Source organism: Ischnura elegans, chromosome 12 (genome assembly GCF_921293095.1).
Source record: "Ischnura elegans chromosome 12, ioIscEleg1.1, whole genome shotgun sequence".
In the NCBI taxonomy this organism is placed as follows: Eukaryota; Metazoa; Arthropoda; class Insecta; order Odonata; family Coenagrionidae; genus Ischnura; species Ischnura elegans.
The window spans coordinates 68,474,962-68,498,968 of record NC_060257.1 but is presented as its reverse complement, the minus strand read 5'-3'; the positions used below and the strand labels follow the sequence as shown (position 1 = coordinate 68,498,968).

General features: G+C 35.3%; 1 protein-coding gene across 2 annotated transcripts in view; it reads right to left on the bottom strand.

Moving 5' to 3' along the window:
- The window catches only part of LOC124169727, a 562,768-nt gene that overhangs the window by 297,580 nt on the left and 241,181 nt on the right, over positions 1-24,007 (bottom strand). Inside the window, exon 3 of one of the 2 annotated variants that reach the window (XM_046548416.1) lies at positions 21,429-21,476. The exons of the other annotated variant lie outside the window; for it this stretch is intronic. The gene's annotated coding sequence lies outside the window, so the exon portion shown is untranslated. The remainder of the gene's footprint in view (positions 1-21,428; positions 21,477-24,007) is intronic. 2 annotated transcript variants of the gene reach the window in all.

The window sequence follows — 24,007 nt, the reverse complement described above, 5'->3', positions numbered from 1 at the left end:
CACTTGCTTGTTTGGGTAGGATAAGACACGCCAACTTTGACCAAAACATTGACAATCCCATAGGGGCAAATGCTTACGATTTGGTGAAATTTGTAGTCATAACTCGTTAATACATTAAAATAACCTATGGAACCCACAATGTAAACTTGTTTTTCTTACTTCATTGGCAGGCTTCGTTAAGTTATGGCACGAATATCTTTTCCCAGGGAAAAATTACTATCAATCACCACGGTTACATTCTACAACCAGCTCAGCTGAAAATAAAATTTTATGAGAGTAAACTAGTCACTCACCTGCACTTGTACTGGTATTTAATCTTATTATAGCCAACGGAAATCTAAAAATTATAGTAAAAAAATATTTTTTCAACGATATCCCTACCAATAAAGCGGCTAACACAGAGAATTTCATACATTAATAGAACTATCGCGAATGATTGGAAAAATCTGTTAAAAATCTCCGGCGAAATACGAGTGATTATGAAAAAAAATTTTACTTGATGCAGCGCATTTTCAGAACAAAATTTATCCACCTCAAAATATCGGTCGAAGACTTAAGTCCAAAAATTGTCAAACCAAGAGAGCGGAACTTTGGCCACGCTAAAAACTCGGAAATAGCGCCTCCAGATATTCGCAACGTCCTTCAGCTACGTAGACTCTATCTCATTGCAAATACGGTCTATTTTCGTTGCCACTTCGGTCGCTATTTAATCGGTTTTCAAAAATATCCACAGCGCAAGCGCAGCTAAGAGTGAAAGGGGGGCTATATATTCTCAATAATTACTAAATAACGTTTGGTACAGTGAAAAGGGGGCTATATATTCTCAATAATTACTAAATAACATTTGAAATTGTGAGGAATTGCTGTAAAAAGTTGTACACCTGATACAGCATATCATCATCAATATTAATTGCGGTCAGCAGCCCTAATGTTTAATTATTGATCTGTAAAATTTGGATGTCTTAGTCCGCCAGCGACGATAGTGGCGACCTTCGTAAACCCATTTAAATGCGCGGTTACAAACAACTATCGATGGTGACAACACATGTAGGAAAATTGTTCACTTCAGGATCTTCTTTAGTAATACTCGGTTTTTGCAAGATCATTATTTCTTTGGATAAACGGACCTTGATTTCAATGAGGCGTCATTCCAATAGCAATGGGTTTACTGGAATGATCGGTAAATTTTTTCGTTTCGAAAAACAATTGCAAAATAAGTGGTCCAATCAATATTTCTTCACTACGGATATTGGATAAATATTACAACGTTGAAAAATAAAGATTTCAAAAATAAATCAAGGAAAAATGAGAATGCAACCTGGCAGAAATCTACTGCTTAATAAACCCATATCACGTTATTCATCCATATCACCATTCACTCAATATATGATACATAGCACTTTGAAAATTTTATAGACAAACATTACAAATATTTTGAATGAAATAAACCTAGTAGGTTCCTTACAAATAATTGTAATATCAGCCAGTTTCATCCCTGTGTAATATAAGGCCAAGCTTTTCCTGTATTTGCACCTGGAGATGTCGTAGAGCGACGAAACTATTCGATGTTAAAATTAATCATGAGAAATTTACAAAGTATATTGATTAAACCTGTAGAAATTTCACGAAGTCCTGCCTCAAACTATCCATAAAATAATTGTTTTCACAAATATGATACTACGTTGATCGCCCAGTTTACGACCATTCGTGTTCCCTCACCACTTTGCAGATGACGGTTTTTCCTCAGTCCCCCATAAATGAGGGGTTGGTTCGCCGGGACCCACCCCTGCGGCCGCGCGTGCGACCAGTTGAGGAGGCCAGCCACCCCTGAACAGCACGTGACCCGATTTCTCGAGCAGTCAATCGGAATACTATTCCGGGAGGAGCGAAAGGTTGGGGTGTCACTTCCGGTTTCGCCCGGCGGCGAAGGAGGAAACGACAGACGGAGATAAGATTGGGGGGGGGGGGGGCGGCTATAGGACAGGATTGGGAAAGAAGAAATTAACCTTGACCCTCTGCCACGATCTACCGATTTGATCGATAGATTTTTCTTCCTCATAGGAAAATCTACTAAAATTGGTAGCATATTAATTACGTAAGCTTGGTTTCGCTGATGGTAGGACCTGCCCGCCTTGTGACGGTGCAGGACTCCTCGTCCCCTCCCTTTCTTCCCCGTCCTTCCCCTGGAGGCGTCGTCGGGCTCTCATCGCGGCGGCGCCTCCTTTCCTTGTTCCTTCCCGTCCTTCCCCTTCTGGTGGCAGAGGAAAAAAGCTGATCGCTTATAGTCCCTGCTCCAGGAGTGTATCCCGCGAGCCCGCCCTAAGGGTTTCGTTCCCACTGACCCTCTGCCACGACCACGCCGCTAAAATAGTCCAACTTTGTTACCTATATATTATGGGGAGTTTGAAAACAAAATGTATAAACAATGACAGGGGACAATGAAAAATTAAGGCATCACTATTTACCGTCGCACTTTAATAAGTGAGGGTTCACGGGACCGTCATTTTTTTCTCCCTTATAGAGGTTTCTGACTTACTCAATTCCTCACTTACAAAGGTTATGGAGAGACCTCTCTCGCTTATAGATGTACAAGCAAGAAAGTAGGGGGAGATGAGTGCAAGGAATCCACAATAGGGTGGTTTCCTATTATTTTTTTTATTGCTTTAATCGAAGGATTATTACTCCTGGAGTACGTATTTCACGCTTTTAGATTTTTAAATGACAACATCTATTTTTCGCGATTAAATGAAAAGTGAAAATTTTCAAGCGCGCGAAAACGCGACGCTTAAGTGTGAATGCCGGGAAATATCTCCGTACGTCGTATTTCTGGTTCCCCCTCCCGCCCGGTGAGGTGACCTTGAGGCGAGGCTTAGCGCTGATACGTCGCAGGATGCTAGCGGACAGCTGAGTACCCTGCTGGCTGGTAGCGCATGGCTTAAAAAAGGTTTATTAATACCTTATCAAACGAAGAAAACTTTCCGAACTTAGCCAGTTTTAATAGGTGATTATTAAGACATGTTTCCCTGAGCTCTGTGCCTCATGCATGCATTGGTAACCTCAGACGATGTATAACTCCTATCCTCTCGTGTAGAAACTAGGTCCCTGTGACGTCATGCGGAGTGGAATCGCATGGGCGCCAATCTGGCCTTTTTCAAATGAGGATAAAATTTGACCCTTGCCATTCGTCTAAACCGGTATTTCAAAAACCAAATAATTTGTGTATTATGAATACACTAATGGTGGGTAACGAATCGCAATCAATACATTTCGTTTTCTTTGATGAAGGAAACTACCCTATTATATACCATTTATTTATGTAATTATCTATAAACTTTAAACTATAACTTCAAAACTTTTAGTTATTTACAATGTTTATTTAAAGAGATAAGTTGAAGACTCAAGTGATTCCCTTGTGGTATTATTAATATGTTTTTTTGATCTCATTACTCCTATCAAATATACCTTTTTACCTTTTTGAAACGACTCTACAACTACGTGTTTTGATTCACAGGATTCGAAGATTCAGCTAGGTGAACCCATGAAATTTTCTTCGAAAAAATATCACCGTCTTTCTCTATTATATACACAATGATTATTAAAAGAGATCATTTGAAGACATGAGATTTTCTTATGGTACCATTAATATATTTTTTGACCTCATTTCTCTTATCTGAAACAGATTCTTACCTTTTCGTAACGACTCTACAACAGCATGTCTCGAGTTTACTAGATTCGAAGATGCAACAATGTAAACTTCTGAAAATGTCTTCGAAAACATATCACTGTCTTTCTATCTTCATTTCCGTCAAAGTGTGTGTAAGGAATTGATAGAGTTATAAAGAATGTGTTACCTTCAAATCAACGTCAAATAAAATTTATACAAATCTAAAGTTCGCGGGCGAAATAGGTTCCACTCATTCTGTATTGAGTCGGTGCACACATTTCCCCGCCAGAAGTCGGCCAAAAATCTCTCACTTAAAGACGTTCCTAGATTCTCACTTATAAGAGGCTTTCAAGGGTAAAAACGACTGGATATGGCAAATAGTCTGAATTCACCCATAGAGGTTCTCAATCATTAAGTTCTCGCCACTCGGGCTATCGACAGTATATCTTTTAATAATCATTCATGCGCATTTTGGTTTCAATATTCCTTAAAATTATTAATATCATATTTCTGTCATTGAACGAAAAATCCACGGATAAAAAATCATTCGCCTTGAACGGGCAAGGCGAATGATTTTTTCCTCTGTGGATTTTTCGCACAATGTGTGTATTGCGGGAGACTCCGTAAAGATATGACCGTGGCTAGTTCTGGTACACTTAAATTGTTATTGAATTTATTTAATGCTTGCAATATACCACTATGTAATCTAAATCGTACCTTCTGACTAGCACTATGGACCAAGTTGTTTACCAATTCAATAATGGCAATTGTTACTAATAAAAAAGTACTCTCCACAAAATTTATTTCATGTACATTTACAATAAAGAACCTTTGATTGTTTTTTTCAGATTATTGTGTTGACATAGTTACTTATGATTTATTAAAATGAATAATAGTGAAAATGAGGTGTGATAAAAATAAACAATAGGCTGAAAAGTATACATACATAAAATAAAATAGTATAAATAGGAATCCGGAAAGTTAATTACATTTAAAAAGTAAAAACATGCTTAGTTAACGGCAACCATACATCAGGAATATGTATTTTGGTTTAATTATTTAAAAAAACTTTTTTTTCAATATAATTAGTGGCTTATTAAGTTTTTATTATCTCTCCAACGCATTAGTTCATCTGCCTTTTATTCATTTTGTTTTAAGACTTATATTTGCGCAGCTAATTTTCCTTTAACTAAGATAATTTTAATTTCAATTGACAGCATTTGTCCGAAAGTTCTCAGAGTAATATTGTAATGGAACAAGGAAAAAATAATCCATAGCGGTGGTAATGTACCTTTATATACATACGTAAGGACATTGCATTATAATTATTCGCTCCGCTGAAAAAAGCTTGTTACTTTAGGAATGAATACCAGTCAATTAATTTTTTGTACTCTGGAAAGCGCCATTATGTTCATATAAAGAGAAAATGAAAATAATTAACCAGTGGCCCACTTAGGACCATAGAACAGGAAAAATGTGAAATATTTCAAGAGCTTAAAATATTCAATACTTCACATTAATGACGGAGAGCCTTATAAATATAATTCCAAAAAAATTGACAAACTTGTGTGTGAATAAATAATTGCTCATTACTTTAACTTTAGCGTGAGAGCCCTCTAAATGAAGCTGTGGATTTTGAGCACGTGTTATTCGCACTTGTTAAAGCATGAATTGAGATGGAAACGAGGAAAGGAGAGAGATTCATAGCGAAATATGAAAATTAAAATATTTCCAATTCATGTCAAGTGGCGACTTGAGTAAAAGGACTCACGAAGTACTCTCCATAACGCTCAGAAGCGGATAACAAAAACTTAAAATGCTTCATGAAAGTGCGCATGGAAGTCTGCAAACCAATCCAGCGTTGAAACCTCTCTGCTTTAGCTCTGATAAAACATTGTGGGAACCCATTAAGCTTGATGCTATTCCCACTTCCAAGTGCATCTCGATCCTGTAAGGCCCTAAAACTTTATTTACTTCTCCCGCTCAGCACTTGAATGCGCCACCGACCTAGTTTTCCTCATGAACACAAATGTCTCTCTCTGTCGTCTCTCCTCCGAACTAACACGACTGCTTCCATCCCGACTCTCTAAAAGCTTCGCATCTCTCCACACAGATGGCACTGCTAGCGCCACATCGACGGAGCACCGGCAGCATTACCCCTGCATTCGAAAAACCTTTGTCTCTCTTTCCGTTCAACCCTAAATTCTACACGATGTATGTCCAACCAATGCCTCATCTTCGTTCCACAATAATACGAACGGGTAATAAAATTTTCCACTCCAAGCAATTGGCTCAGGTACGGATATTGCAAAAAATAGAATCGTGAAAATAACATGGTAATTTTAGTTTATCATTCAAACGTTATTTAACTGTTTCGTTAGGAGTATTCCGTTACTTTTCTATCTTGCGGTTAAAGAGACCGTAAGTTACTTTCGGTCATCAGATTAAGGTTCTCTTTTTCTTTTAATTCGGTTAATAATGTTCTTAGTTTTACCTGCCGTCATGAACACCGTAGCCACCAATTTATGGCCTGCCTTTAAGGCAACCAAGATTCTTTCACATAAGACCATGGAATAGTTTATTTAAACAAATAATTTTTGTAACCCAGGAGAAATCATCGGTGTCAAAAATTAACGCCTTCCGCCTTCAGTTTTCCAAGGAAAGGTAATGCTAGAACTCAACCAGGACTACGCCACAGTCATCTGAATAATAAATATCACACTATTGGTAGGGCAAACAGTTACTTCCTTTGGGCCCCCACGCACTTCGGAGGTTTCGTGTAGGGTGTCAAAACGCCTCAGCTTAGATTTGAACCAGGGACTCTCGGGTCAGCGAAGTCAGAATTTTCTGCGGTAATTGAAAAGGATTTTACAATTCATGTTTCTCATTTAAGTAGACAGGAAACTTATATTTTGCCGGTGCTATTGCTCTATTAGTCATCTCAAATGTAATTTGCAACTGTCAAAAATAGATAAGAAAATGTTTTTTTTTTCCAAAAAAGTAAAACGTTATAGGTTTTTTTTTATTCACTAAAACAGCGAAAATGTCAACTTTTCAAGGAGAGTATCCGATTGCTTTCAGAAAGCTACTTAACTCATGATAAAAATTTATCTATTGATTGTGTTAGTACCAGAATTAAGCACTCAACGGGATAATTAGCTGCCAATAAAGAAAACTGAGCTGAAATGGATATTGCAAAAAGTGTGTACATAATTAATATAAATTGTTTTCGATTAGTAGAATATGTACATTAAATGGGGGCCTTGGCACTTAAACAGTTTAACCAAAGAATAGGATACGTAGGAATAGACATAATTCAGCCTGAGCCCTTTCTACCCCAAAGCTGCTTTTGGGAGAAATTAAATTTCAAGACTGTCATCTCGTTTTAAAACAGTGAAAATTTCCTACTCAATCATTATTGTAGCTACATATTTCACCATTCAACTCTACCCCACAAAAGAACACGTAGTTTAAATCTTTCCTGAATAGAGTTGAAGATGTTTTCATTTTTTATGTTACTTAAAAGCAACATTGGGTTATAATGGGTTAACCATTTTTTGAGTTGCAACTGGATATATGTAGATATAAGTGAAGAAATTTTAGAATAAACAATTGAAAATAATTCATCATCATCACCATTAGCACTGGTCAACAATCCTAAGATAGGTTTGACGCAGCTCTCCACTCAATTCTCCCAACAGCTTATCTTTTCACACATACGACCTTCATTTCTTTCACATGCTTTACCTGTTCCATATATTTCGTTCGAGTCTTCCGTTCTTGCCATCCACTTATTCCTCGACTTTTCTTCTTGTCTCTTGATGTGTCCTATAAGGTTGTTCCGTCTTCTTATTAAGATTTTCACGGGGCTTCTCTTTTCTCCTACTCTTCTTTGGACTTCCTCGTTACTAACTCGGTCGATCCATTTGATCCTCATCATTCTACTACAGCACCACATTTCGAAGGCCTCTATCCTTGCTGTCTCCGCTGCTATTATTGTCCATAACTCACTTCCGTATAGGAGCATACTCCAAATGCCATTAATTTTACCATGATATTATGGAAAATAACTAAGGGAAAAAAGTCATCCTCTTCAGCCACCAAGAATGAAATTAAAAAATACGAAAATTGTCGCTCACTTTTCAGTTGGAGTTGGTGAGTTCCGTAAAGAGTAGGTAGACAAGAGTTCCGGTACAACAACTCTCCCAGAAAGAGCCGCTTATTGACAAAATTATCCGCTCATACGATTGCAAACACAAACAAACAAGGTGAGATTGTAGCATAGAAATTGGGGGGTAACATCAGGGCTGGCTTAGGCGGTAATCAAACTCGCGGCCGCGTAGGGTGCCCAGCGAAAAGGGGCACTTAAGCGCTCACTCCAATGTTCAGTATTAATAAATCTTGAAAGCTAACCCTTTGTATTTATTTATTTGGATGTATCACCCTGGATTTTTATACGTAATTGATTTTTAACACTTTGAGTGCCGGCCGCTAATTTTAAAGCCCTACTGAAAAATGCAGCCATTTTTACTAAATTCGTACATTTTTAAAAACATTAGCATCAAAAATATATTTATATCGATGTGTATTTCAATAAAAATGGACAATGCTCTTTTTTATGAATGAGTTGAACAATATTTATTGCTAATTTATAAATACATAATTTAACAATGAAAAACTAGTATTTTTGAAAAATAAAGAAGTGGCAACACATGATGTAGCGCCATAACATGCATAGTAATTGGTTCATTGGCCCAAAGAATTTTCACACAAAGTGACCTAAGATAAGGATTCCGGTAGATACAGAGGGATTTTTATCCTGAAGATATAAAGTGAACTCTTTTTCCTGAAACAGGAAAGGACCATGGGCGAAATATTACGGCTTCACACATACAAAGCCAATTAAATAAAAAGACGTAATATTACGTCCATCGCACGCAAAGCGTTAAGCTCTAAAATATCACATTCAATACATAAGAGCAAGAATGTTACAAGTCCGCGGTGAAACTTTAGTCTCGACCCTAATTCCTAAAGTATTTGTGTTTATTTAAAAAATATTTACATTGAGAATCACTATTATCTTTCAGGGTATTTTTAATGGGGCGGCGGAATGTTTTACTTACACCTAAACTAGAAAAATATGCAGAAACGGCCCTCTGTAATATGTAGATTCAAATGAATTTCTCGGGGGTTCGAACAAAAGCACCAGAATGCCATCCTTAAGCATATAAAATTAGGGTAGTAAAAAAACCACGCTGCGAAAACCTGTGGAAATATCCCCAATTCGTAACCGAAAAGATTACGTGAATCAACAAGAGAAAAACTTCCGCTCTCATAGAATCGATGAAAGCCGCGAAAATCAATTGCCCCGAACGCATTGAACTTTCGAGACACGTTCAAATGGGAGGAACATGCAGCACTGACGAAATAAAATAGTAAAAATACCCGACGCAAAGGAAAAGGGATTGGCGCGACAGAAGAGGGGCAGATTCCCCAGTCGACGTGATCCGAATTGCCGCCGCCATTTCCCGGCATTCACCACGGGTCTCCTAAAAGAGCCCGCTGAATTCCACGCTATTTTCTTCGTTTCTGCCGACGCGACAGCGTTCAGGGGATCGCTGTTGATTAGTTCCATCGATTTTATTAATATAAAAATAATATTACTTTTAAAGAACCCAAAAAACGAATTAATAATCACATTTTTCGAGGAAAAATATCAATGAACGAGCTATGTTCTCGTTGATTAATTTATTGGGTTTAATGGTACTGATGGAATTTATTGTCATCAGTTGTGGCTGAGTTTGGAAAGTCAAGAGAACTTTTTTTTAGCGTTTTTCAATCCGTCGTACAATGGACTGGAATCGAAAAAAGTTGGCCAAAACCTCAAAAAAGGGTTTTCTTGAGTATGGCAGTTGAAAATTTGCACAGTTATTGTCAAATGATTAGAGGATGCTGTGACGCATACCGTTTTGCATAGGGTACTTTTTTAACGAAATAAATTTTCTCAAAGTTAAACAATTTTCGCAAAAATTGCGTGTATTGAATATGTTTCGCCTCATTTTCGAGCTGTTTGCGGAGAAATACCATTAAGTAAGGGCGGAGTAATGTCAATAACTTGTTCTTAACAAACCGCGAGCGTCTCAATGGTAACGAGCTATTATGCTATGTGACTATGATATGATGAGCAAAATTTGCGCTGCTAGGGTACATTTGGGTGCCAAGAAAAAGCATTCAAGAGAACCTCAGTGACCTATCGTAATTGAGTAAAGTAAAAACTATTTTAATATATTCTATTTAAAATTGATACATATGAGAGATTCCTGTCTTCAGTGAAAGATTCTCCAAGAACTAGGAAATGAATCATAGTTTTAACAACGTTACCATGTAATGTATTACGTCGAGACGGGTGATAAATAAGGCGACAACTGCCTATCCTCACTGCTTTAGACGAAGTGATAGGGAAGGCGACAGCTTCGATTTCTTCGATTGCAGTATTCGATTACTTCTAACCCTTAGATATCAATTGACTCGCTCACTAATTATCCTTTGTTATCTATTTTGATGAGGTCGAAAAATAAAAAAACAGCATTTTGCCGTATTTCGATCCGTTGACTTCTTCTCGCGGCATTTACCGCAAAGGGTCGATGGTATTACGCCATTTTGCAGATAAGTTGATGACGTCACGAAATCATGCCGCAGGGAGTCTACTACTCTTTAGTCTTGCACATCGGAGGCGGGAAATTTCGCGTTTTTCATTTGAAAAATATGAGAAAATGGTCGTTTGCGGAGGTTTTTTGCTAATCGTCGTAACATTCTCCCTGATTAATCAATCGAAATATTTTTAAATAATTGCGAGTTGGAGTCTTGAGTGAACTTCTACATTCAACTCGAGGTGAAACAGCCCATACTTCGTTTTCACATCATCCAAATTCACAGAGACAGATTAAAAACCCTATCAATAAAACTACAATAGTACCATAGAAAACCTAGGACGAAATTGTGCGAATGATTTTTTCTCTGTGGATTTTTCGCACAATTGTGCATTGCGGGTGACTCCCGTAAAAGTTATCACCGTGGCTAGTCCCGGTATACTTAAATTCGTACTAGGACGAAATGTCATTAGCTAAGTGAAGGGTGAAAATCATGGAAAAAATAGCACTTATATTTTTCCAAGTGATCACTGGCTGTTTCATGGCTATCCAGTGCTTGGTGCTTTTATCAATTCAAATCCTGATTAATTATGACGACCTGCCTACTGGCATCCAGTAAATTTTATAAATGAATGACTCAATGTAAGTCAAGGATTTTTAGCTAACCCTCCTGGATAATTGCTCCACAATCTAAATATACCCGACGTATCGACAACGGAAACTTTATTTCCTATAGCATCTGAGTGACATGAAATCAAGTTTTTAGAGCGTAGATTCAAAGAGTTCCCAATTTAGTTTCTCTCCAATTGGTTCTTTCTTTTCTAACCCTTTTATCTTGAACATAAATCACTTTTCTGTTACGTATGGCCATTAAAACTTTGATCTAAGAAAATGACGTAATGGTGTAGGACCTCAAGAATATCTAAGAAACAATGGCTATGAAAACATTTATAAAGTAATTTTAAAAAATTGAGAACAAACCAAAAACTATTTCATGGATTCACCATGCTCACTGAATGCATATTACTCAAGGAAAATGCCCAGTATATTGTTCTGAAATAACGCCACGTGCATAAAATGATTTTCATTCGAAGAAACTGCATAAAAGTCTTCCGCAACTGAGTACATAAAAGAAGGCCTTAACACAATAGTAGAGATACAAAAATTAGAATTCATGTAAAAAAATGAATACGCTGGTAAGCATTGAAACTAATTAAATGAAGATAGTGAATATATGCACACGGTGATTAAAAAAAAAGATAAAGTCAAATGAAAAGACGCTTTTGGTACAAGAAGAAAGAGAATATTGATTTCAACTGGATACCTTGGAAACAATGGCATGAAAAAAGCGTGCTGACGACAGACGGATATGCGCTGCCATTAGAATGCGGAATCAAAGGGAACAAACGATCTTGTCTTTGCCAATTTAAAAAGCGAAGTTCCAACATCACTTACGTAATGGTAGGGAGAAGACGAAAACAGAATGAAAAATACGAACGTGATACGCTCGAGAGAGGTCTGAAAGAGGATGGAAGTGGATGGAATTGAAAAATTTTAACGGTCTTGGAAAAAAATACGAGTTAAAATTGAATTATACTGCTTTCACTTCCTAGAGTGGAGGACTAAACGGTTAACATTATTTCTCTAATACACCATCGTTGTCAATAACCCGGAATGATTTCGTGATAACCTTGTTGGGTATTAATGATGGAACTAAATATGAGTCAGCTAATAAGTGATAGCAAACTTCCCGCCTTTGTATTTTATTAATTTTCTATAAGAATCGCACGTAACAATGACCATGAACCCATTTATCTCATTAAATTATTGCATGGTAAATGGTGGTATAAGTGGATGCTCTGTTTCCTTCGACCGATCATATTTTTCCGTTTTTCGTGATAGATTGAATTATTAATACTCTTACTGCCATCTAAGGGCTAGAACGAGAACAAAACAATTAGTCTTGTCATGAAATTTAATAAAATTAACTACTGAGAATTTTAAACGCCAAAAAATGACACGTTTGAGATACAGCGATGTTCCCTGCGTTGTATGCCCATAAAATACTGTCGATTTTAAGTGGATGTAAAAATGATAAATTGCATGGTATCAATGCAACATTTGTGAGGATGTAGTCAAACCTTCCTTTGATTTCAACATAATAATTCGTAATAATGGGAATAGTTAAAATAATTATAATAAAATAATAATAATGATATTATTAAATAATAAAGTTGGTGGTTTCTGGGGACACTTTGTGGAATTTGCAGAATATATTGGATGAAAAAAATTCACCTGTGTTTCTCCACAGAATTTTCATTAAAACACTGCCATGGTTTCGACGTTTAACGTCATCTCCTGGTGACGTTAAGACCAAGAGAGGATGTTAGGCGTCAAAACTATGGTAGTGTTTCAAAAAAAAAATTCCGTGGAAAAACAAAGTTTTAACTTTTTCATCAAAAATGGACGCCGAATCACCACATATTATTTATGGACGGGTGAATGACTCATTTTTAAAATCATGATTCGTTATTCAATTATGGCTTAGCGAGGGCATTAGATCTAACAATGATACCCACTCCCTATTAGCTCCACATAATAGAAGATGGAGAATTTATTGACTTTGCCCTATAAATTTAAAAATGTATACAACAAGAATGAAAAAACTGAACATTTTCGAAAAGCTGGAAAAATTATTATTTATTACATCCTTACCATCGTTTAGGTACAAAACTCAATCGACCCTCACCTCGTGCCTAATATTTTAACATAAGATTATGCAAAGGTATGGTAGTTCATCTGTCGATGCTGCTTTTCGGTTAAACCACTAGAATCTTATTGTGAGTACTCTAGTTCAATTTTTCTACTTCATTTATAGCATAGAGTATACTTACTCTATGTTTATAGACAATCTTCTTTGCATCGGTTAGTTCTCAAATTCTTGACGTTACAGGAGTATTATGCTATTTTAAGGTTCCACAAGACCATAAATATCAAGGAAATGTTAAACAATTGAAAATTAATCATGGAATGTGAAAGAGAAAGCAAAGACAAGAAGAAAAGGCTTAATACAGTAAGACAATACAAGCTAAGGCATGAAACGACTAAGGGCAGGGACAAAAAATGTGGGTGGAATACACGCAAAAACACTGAGAGTGACATGTTGAAACAATGCGATACGAATTCCTACGTCACAATGCGTGTTCGCGACAGCGGGGATGACAGTTCCCCTTTCAGAAGTCAGTCACCCGACTCAACCCCTACACCAACGCGTTACGGCTTATGCCGTGGAAGGGAAAAGAAAATGAAACGACCTTTTTTTACGGAATTATTTTCCATTTACACCAAATTTCACATGGCAACATATCTATTCATGTTTTGAAAGCCAAGTCATGGCTTTGGACTGTTGTGGAAATTTAGTTTTATAAGTTAATACTTCAATTGAGAATAATAAAGTTTAATTGCGGCGAAAACAAAAATTTAACCGACTGTATCAATATAATATACGCCGAACGAATTGGTACAGAATTTCGTTTTTCCGCCGGAGAGTAGGAAAAATGTAATAAACTATTCGTGAGACTCAGAAAAGAGCTGAAGTTTCACGTCTTTTTATTAACGGCTGGCTTGAGGGATATTCTGTCTAATAGATAAAAATATGAATCTAAATGTAAGGTGTCAGCCAAATTTTTATCATTATTGTTTTTTTTTTAATTTTTAAAATATTGATTTAATTGATTGAAGATGATGGAACAATATTTTGATTTTGATCTATAATTTTGATTTTATTCTAGATTTATTAAAATTTATGAAAGAAGGCAATATGAAAAAAGTTTTCTCTGTTGAGTTTCCTTTAATATATTCCCGCCCAAGCATTCGAACCAAATTTATTCCGAGGGAACTTCATTCTTTCCTTTGCCGCAAGAGGGCAAACCATGCCGTAGCGGGGCGGATGATAATGCCACCTACATGCCGCCAGAGCATTTACCGGTACACATCACCTACTCATTCATAAATACGATCCGATCTCACAGCACAACTGTCTAGCAAGTCTGCAAAACTTATTTAGCGGGAGAGAGAGCAGGACACATTTTTCCACAGTGATCAATAATCAGAGTAGTTATAATTTCCTGTTGATGTAAGAGAAGGGTACTCGAGTTCCATTCGTAAAATTTAGAGACAGATTTCAGCGATAATTTCACACGTTTAAGGTGCAAAGAGGAGAGAATGAAAGTACTATAATATATCCGTCATACTAGACGATCAGAATACTTTTATCAAGAGCTGGCCTAATACCAGTGACTAGCTTTCGTTTCTATCTAAGCATGGATATAAAAAAAGTAAAAATCGTAGCTCTAAGTATTCAACAATTTAACAGAGCATTTCTATCAGAATCCTTTTATAACAATATAAAATGCATATTTGTTCAAGTTAATCTTATAGAACGCAAGAGATTTTTTTTACTCGCACACGACTTTGTGATGGAGAATTTCTCCGCCTAAAACACGCTAAAAGATCATTTTTATCCCCTCGGCATATCCTCGTAGTCACCCACCTCTATGGATATTTAATAGCTTGACTAAGGAGAAAAAAAAGGATAAAATTCAATTTGCATGCGTCACCTTTACTGCATCATTTTTTAGGCAATATTGATTTTTGTAGGTTTTTTTTCAATTTTTAAAGGGAAATTTGCCAAGTGAATTTGATTGGGCAATACATTGGGTGAATCCTTAGGGAAGGAAAATAACATCAGGTTGAGGAACGTCGCATAAACGCCAGCTCAAATTACAGACAAAAAGATAAGCCCATATTAATCGAAAATAAAAGGTAAGTAAACCAATTTCAATGAATAACATAATGGAAGATCTGGATTAGCTAATTCAATTTAGAACTAATTCAATGCAGAACTGATTTTAACTGAGGATGATATAATTTCGCAGTAATACGTTAAAAATACCAATAATTGTATGTACACAAAATATGCAGAAAAATGGGAGTTCTCAGCAATTTACTTCGTAGCGAGCTGAAATGACTTTCCCACGCATGTCCCTCGAAATGATAAGAGAGACACGTAAAAAGAAAAAAAAAACTTTCAGGATTCGGTCACGAATTGCCGTTTACGGGAAAATATATTGGGATTTTCTCCACCTTCAATAAAAAAGGTACATCAATAAAAGAGATAGGGAATTTACAATCGGACAACATTCTGTATTTGCTAACTCACTCTATAACTGTAATTTTTTTGAGAAGGAATCGGAGAACTTAATACTTCTTTTTTCCCCTTTTTTATTCCTCCAATTCCTACGATAAGGGATTTCCACCAAGTTACGCCCCACTACAATTACTTATAATTGTTTTTGTGGTTTTTTAAATTTAAAATAATACTTGAACATGCAAAAAAGATTTTTAGGAAGTTATTACAATTTAATGGGTGCATGCGTAAAAATACCAAAAAATTAACGTCTAAAACAAAAAATGCAGAGAAATTGAATTCCTTGGTTTTCCTTTCAGCACTAACTTTGTGGCCTGCTTAAATGAATATCCCATGCATATCACTTGAAATGATAAAAAACCAAACCTAAATTTATCATTTATATTTCTGGAGGTTTGTCGAATGATTGACTTTCAGTTAGCGAGTAGGGATAGCCTACGTTTTAATGAATCTAAATCTATCTACTTTATTTAGACCTAACTATAACATATATATTTCATTAACTCTATAATAATTATAATAATTCACTCAATAACATGTATAATATGTATAATAATATAATAATTCACTCGATATGGTTGTTCGTTTATCATCACTAGGAACATTTGATATAAAAAATAACATTGCAAAGTAGCACTACAGGGGGACACGTAAAATAAGACGACAAAAAAACCTTTCAGGATTCGGACACGAATTGCCGTTTAGGGGAAAATATATTGGGATTTTCTCCACCTTCAATAAAAAAGGAAAATCGATGAAAGGGAAAGGGAATTGACAATATGACGAGAAGAGCGAAGAAAAAAGGGGGAAAACCCTGATGGTAAGGATTCGGTTCCAATTTACGTGGGATCAGCCAAAACTGGATGTGATTGGCCACAGCAGGGGTTTTTGCTCAGAATGGTCGACTTGCATGGGAGCATGGGTGAGAGTCCGTTCTCGCAAACGAAGACCGCAAAACGCTCAAGGGTCCAATCGATTTGAATGGACAGCGAAACGGCGACGGAAGCAAAAAAAAAGACTCGACAGAGACGTGTTTTAAAATGGTGAAAACACTTTTCGTATTGGAGTGAAAGTGAACAAAATCCGGCAAGCTGACGCGGGATTTATTTCTTGCGCGCGACAATTCTTTCCACAAACTCTGATAGTATTCCATGCAAATCGAAATTGAGGAAAAGCAATTTGCTTCAGTGGCTAATGGGGAAACATTAAGGTAAAGACAATCCATCTCCATAACTATAATCGAACCAAGTATTCATTGGTTTTCACATAAAATTTCAGCTGAAACTTTCCGAAATACATTTAACATCGTGTTTTTCATTCGTTCATAAAATATATAATTACAATCTATCTTTCTGGATGCTTGCCGTATGATTGAATTTTAATTATAGATTAGGGATAGCCAATTTTTTGGTGAATGTAAATCTATTCACCATATTTAGGCCTTATTACATCTAATCTAATTCACTCATTCAATTGTGTTGAACAAAGATGGCTCGCGGAACTCTTTTGATGGAAAAAATAATGTTGTAGAGAAAAGCTACTATTTTACGCTCCTCCAAGTTTGAAAACAAATTGCGATTCCTGTATTAGGATGTTCATGGAAATCTTATTTGGGTTCAGCGGATTAATTGTCCGCTTAAAAGTAGAGTCCGCGGGAACTGGTTGGATTTTCAATATTCAACTTTATTCCAGTGCGAAAAATGTTTCCACTGCTTTGAAACACGATTCAACGCATGATTATCTCCTTCATGCCAAAATACGTCCCCAAAAATATTTTTAACCATCCAAATTAAATGAATGAATGAAAACGTATTATTTTGCAATTCCTCAAAATATAAATATAATTTATTGAAAATTCGCCACGCTAAAATCTTAAAATTCTATAATTAACGAAACATCATGAATGATTTCAAATCAACGCAATGTTTCCTAGACAGCTAGGCGAATGGAAATTGTATGGTATTATGATATAAATATAGTAGCTTAATACCAGATGTTCTTAAATTAAAGTCATGCTGAAATCTCAACGATAAAAGAGGTATGAGTATCCCTTAGCCAAACAATTTCCTATGAAATAACATAAATAGTAATAACCTGTTGTAGTAACAATAAGAGCAATTCATTACAAGAGAAGACTGATAAAAATAATTTCTGTATTTAGGTAAAAAATTTCACTCGCCTGAAATTATGAGGTAAATTCTATCAACACCTTCGTTTCTTCATCATTAACGAACTACTACGATAATGGGGAAACATGCTGAATATGAGCTTTTTGGTCTCCTCTAATACTAGGAATTTCGTTTGGTAATAAAAGGAGAAAAAATGCATCTGCTTCAATTGCTATACAACCGGACGGACGAAATAAAATCACTAACATAACATCACTTCCATTCATGAAGTCCAACACAGTCCGGCTGAATAGCAGGGAATGTAATTATAGAACAAATTATGTACTGATATTGATTAGTCAATTACGGTCCTCAATAATCTCATCAATAGAGATACAGTCTCTTTTACAAGAAAGCGCATTATAACAATTATCTCCAGTCACGAACACGAATGAATTATTTTTGCGTAATAAATTAGATCACTGTGAACATTTGCTATAGTAAGCCTACTTCAAGCTTGTGTGTGGAAATCAATTTTTTTAGGCCGCTAGATAAGGTAGCTAAATACCATAGGTTCTTACGGTAAATCCATGTTAAAAACTCCCCGTATGAGTAATAAGTTTCTATTAGTCAAATAATTTTATGTAAAATAACAAAAATAGTGATAACCTGTCATGGTAAAAATTAAAGCAAGATTTAACAATAGGTAAAAAAACTATAATAAAAGGTATGACAACTTAAATGCAAAATTAAGTATCCAGGGGTGAAAATAAAGGGAATATAGCGGGAAACCAAATGCATAATCATATTCTAAAGTTTAACGATAACGAATACCAAACGAACCAGATATTCATAGTAATTTTATATTTTGATAATATATAAGAGGAAAATTAAGGATCAAATTTGGTATCGCAGGGAAAATAACCAAAAGCCATTTTTGCTGTGATATTATGAGGACTATAACTTTGCGATCCCTTAATTCACTATTGTAACTCCAAAAGGCAAGTATTTTCCTGTAAAAATGAAGTTCGCAGAGTAAAAATTGTGTGAACCGTGCAGAATAAAAATTAGTCTGACTATAACATTGTTGAATTATTTTAAAGCGGAGATTCCACCGCAACAGGGTATTCTGGCGGATTAATTTTGGCATGCACGTAATGCATCCCTAACAAAAATACAGGGATTTAAAAGGGATTTAAAAGTTTAAGTGGGAATAAATTTTTTATTATTTAAAAGCGGATAAGTTGCGGGATAGGTTAGCGGCCCAGCTGACTTTGTAATACTTTGTAATGTATTCTTGAGGTTTGTCGTGAGCAAAATGAAACATAAGTACGAAAAGGTTTCATTTGACGGAAGCAGGACTTGTCCAAAAATCTAAGAGGTACAGAATACGGTAGTGTTACAAATAAGTGCACGCTAACGTAAATGGAGAAAATGTAATCAAGGAAAGCTGTCTTTAGTGAGACTATATGCAACGCGTGATATTATTATTGTTATAACTTGGACTATGATCACTTGTATAATCATCATCAAATTTTATCATACTTATCCCCTCTAAAACTACTATTCTAAGAATTTTGGAAGTAATAGAAAAATAAATTAAAATGCTATGGTAGGAAACCTCCAACAGTTATGGAATGGGGAAGTAGGCTTCCTAAAGAAAAAAAAGTTTGATATTGGTTTCTTAACTTACGGTGTCATTATCCGTGCAGGATTGAGATGTGGTAGACATTATCCAGATTCAGCATTTGTAACTTCTTCGCATTAACTTCTTAAATCATCCAGGCGTCCATCTTTCTCTGTTGCTTTTAATATGTCGCAGTATATTAAAAATAGGGATGAGTAATGTATGAACTCTTAACAAAAATATTTTAATTCGTGATGTATGGAAGGAAGAATGAAGCAAGGACGACAAAATTTGAAAGTTTTCATTAAGACCTGCGTCTATAATCATAGATCAAGAAAATAAAATACAGAAATATAACAAAGAACTACTACGATAATGAAACAGGTCGGCTCACTTACAGACAAAAAAAATAATCCTCAAACTTCCAGTGAAAAGAATCTTTTGCGAAGAAGAGAACCTTTAGATGCCTCCAATCAAACTTTGATGCGAGTTTCGCAAAAGGCACAATTATTGAGCATCATTATGGAGAACCCTAGCAACGGAATGAAATATTGATCCGGATTTCAACGGGCGAGCGGAAGTTGCGATATTTGAGGATCTGCCAGGTAAATAACCATTATATTTATATGTTAATACTACAAGAAGTAACAACAATATACACTTAGGAAAAAAACAAGCAAAGGGCAATCTAAAATTGGACGCATAAAAAAAAACAGCTGACGAGGTACAATTAATACATTTGGGTAGTGTTCAATTAATATTGGACATCTTTTCTCAAAACCCAACAGCAGGAGGATTGAGAAGTTTCTTTAGACCAAAATATTTACAAAAACGCAATGTTTGATAAAGCAAAATTATTTTTGGCCTAAAATAGATAAGTACAATTGTGAGCATTGAATAAGTATAAGTTCGTGAAATTGTAAGTCTTAAGTAACTTTGCAAATTCTTTCGTCAGTCGTGTAGATATTGCAATTTAATGCTTAAATGTTTAAATAAATAATATGTTCATTGTTGTTGTGTTGAATCTGCGTTACTTTGACTAAATATATGGAAAAGCTCGATATGTACTTCAATCGATAGGAAGTTCTTTTATATCCTGAAGTTCATAAATTCTACGAATAGAAAAGGAGGATATTTAAATGTAAATTTAAAATAGGAAAAATTTAATAATAAAACACATAAATTTATTAAAGCTAAGGTTTGTCCGGGCATTTCCTAAACAACGTGCTATTTACCGTAGAGCATAATGGGAAAAGTCATACTCAATCCTATATGGCGTAAATGTGAATTAAATTAAAAAAAAACTCCTGAAAATCGTAATAAGTCTTATTGTTATTGATAATTATACAACCGAAACAATAAAAATTGAATGTACGAATCATGATCAATAACGACAAAATCTGAAGGCAATTACGACGTTTAACGGAGCTATGAATTTTTAAATTGCACCTCCGCATGAAATGAGAATCGGGAGAACAGGATTAGCCTTTTACTATTTTCGACACAATGGAGAGAATTCCATTTCTGAGTCGTAATTCCGGATTTGTAAATCATCATTGCGAGTATTGTCCGACAAATACAAGGTTAAAATTGATAAGAGGGCGATTTTAATGAAAACAACGACGGAAAAATCAAGGCTAGGAACAGCAGTTTTTTTTTCAAGATAACTTGATTTGAGTATGATCATAGACCATAGTCAGGGAAAAATACCGTTGTTTTTGATGACAACGACGTTGTTATGATGAATGAAATTTTACAAGCTATACAATCGACACCGAAAAAACGTATCATTAAATGCAATGTGTTAAGAGACTGTAATACCTTTTGGAGGTATTTAGGTCATTCGAATTTTTATCATGCATACAGATGTTAATACGCGTAAAATCAATTCATGGAATAATAATGGAAGTAAGAGTTCTTGTAGCCCAAAAAGTATCCTAAAATCTGTTTATTCACAATTCCAGCCAAGTGACAAGGTATTTTTGCCGATTTAGAATTATTAATTTCAATTCTTTCACCATCGCAAAAAATGATTTTCTATTTATACTTTCCTACATGTAGTTTAGTTTATATCGCCGTATTCAGAATATAAAAAGAAAGGAACACATGTTCATTTATTTTTGATGTTAAATTCATTATTTGTTATGGAAAATATTGAAAGTAAACTTACAATTACAGATGCATCTTTCCAGAACAGTACCGCGTTTATTTCCTGGTCCTGAAAAAGGAATTATTTCGTTAAAACTGGCATAAAATGGAGAATAATATGTTATAGGATAAAACAACTGATCAATAAAAAAATATTGCGCATTAGTTCTGAAGTTTCTGAGGTTGAACTCTTTTAGGGATATTTTAAACAACCTCTTCTATTTAAATTAAAGAGATCAAATGATCTTGGTAATCCATGTACACATTAGGTATTTAGCTTAAAAAATAGGAAAAAATAAATGAAAATTTTACATGCATCATAGGGGAATATGTAAAAAAATTGTCTCTCTTCATTTCCAACTTCACTTGAGATCGAAGTCTTTAAGTTTTATGTCTACTGTTGTAAAAAGTTACACATGCATTTTACTGCATTGCCGTTATTTTGAGATATTGCTGATATTTGCCAATATACCTCGCAAGTACACAGGCATAATGCTTTCCCAAAACTTAAAGGATATAGGTTCTGTCTTTGGATAGATGGTCACCTTTAAGGTGAGAGACGAGTGGGGCGTAGATGAACCAGTATATTGTAAACCTTTGTTAGCATTTGCCAATATTGTATAACTTTAAATATAAGCTAAGCAATTTATGAAATATCAAATTTCTACTGGATTTGGGGGCGACTAAATTAAAAACAGCTCTCTAAGCGTTTAATTCAGGACTACATTGGTAATTAATTACACAATCACACATTTTCAAACATAAAAAACTCGTGCAAGTGGGAATGAGGTAATAATTGGGCAAAATTGAAACATTAAAATAAACAATATTCGCAAGTAAATAACAACAATAATAATATTTCTACTGGTTAATGTAGGTAAGGTCGTATTCCATGCATTCTAAAAATTTGAAGACAATAGCTCAAGAGGTAGCGGAGAAATTCGTTAAAAAGAGTTATCTATAGTTAGTCTTTACTATAAATTTAGCCTATAACTAAAGTTATACCTAAAGGTTAACTATAACTTTAGTTATAGCTTTAGTTTATGCGCTTGGATAATTCGAACTTCTTCCATTCGAATATTTCTCTTGGTCCCTAGCATTTTTATTCAAACAATGCTAAAAAATCGTGGATAATTTGAATTTTATTTTGGATGATTCGAGTTTTTGGTGTGTCAAATTAAGGTATAAATAGTCAATAAAGTACGTATTCAATGTTTTTAATCCCTTTGGTTATTATGGTAGTAGTAGTATTTAAATTTAGGGTGCATCGACGGCTAAGTCATTTCGCACCACTACTGTGTTATTTCCAAAACGTATGTAGAAAGAGAGCCAGAATTTGGTTATTATGATTCTATTGCAGTGTATTATACTATGGCATCTTGTCTAAACGCATACGATTACGAGTTGAGTTGTTAGTGGATAGCAGTTCAGATGTTACTGAGGACATTTTAAGGTTAGAATAAAAAAATTACTATACTTTACATCGTGGTTTGTTGAAATAAATATTCCTGTTTTAAGATTACTTTAATCTTGTTATTAGGCGTTACTCTAAGTATTTATATTTAAAGAGTGTCAATTTAATAAAGTGTTTTGATTGGAAATATGAATTTTATTATTTTTGGACCTATTTACTAAGGATTTTTTAAATTCGAATTTTTGGATAATTCGAAATTAACTTCTGGTTCAACTGGTCCCTTGAAGTTCGAATTATCCAAATTCCATCGTAAGAGAGAGAGAGAGAGAGAGAGTGAGACGTCCTGTTAACTTAAGCCTCTTCAATTGTCCGCGGGCTGTTTGACTACGACCATAGAGGAAGTCTGCGGTCACCCTACTGGAGTGGGTAAACCACCCTCCGTTTGACCAAAGCCTTTACCCAATGACCGTAGCTTTTCGGTTTAGACCTTTTCCTCCGCGACCCATTAAAGGTGGTCACCATGACCTTTTACCCTTATCTCAACAGTTCCGCGACCCTGAAAACCCTTACTGCGCACTGTGAAGGAAATAATTGGGGCTGTTCATATGGACTCAAATTTGCAATACGTTAGCAGAATTAGGTGGAAGGTAGGGGAAGATATTCATAGCAAAAACTCTTCCTTATACAACGAATTTTTCATAAGGTCAATATAAAAGAAACGCTAAATATACAGCCCATTTTTCTTGAGTTGGTGACGTCACTCTAGTTCTGGCTCATCAAATCGTCCATAAAGAGCCGCTTATTGACGGAATTGATCGCTCACATGAGTGTAAACAACAATAAACCATGTGAGGCTGTAGCAAAGAAGTAACTGAAACTGAAAGATAATTTTTAAAAGAAATACGAGCGTATGAAGACAAAAACCCATCGGCGAGAGGATTAGGTTTATTTTTCTTCACGGATAGCTAAATTAGAAGGCGATGGATCGGAAAGTGGAAATAACACAGAGAACAATAACAAAGAGAAAAAAGAAAAAAAAACAAAGGAAAGAAGAAAAAAATTAGATATATACCTATACAAACACATACTTACACTTGCATCCCGAATGCGGATATGTCCACATATGAAATACATTGGAAACAATTCCACTAATTTTCTCAAACAAAGTGTTCATGGCTAAAAGTATA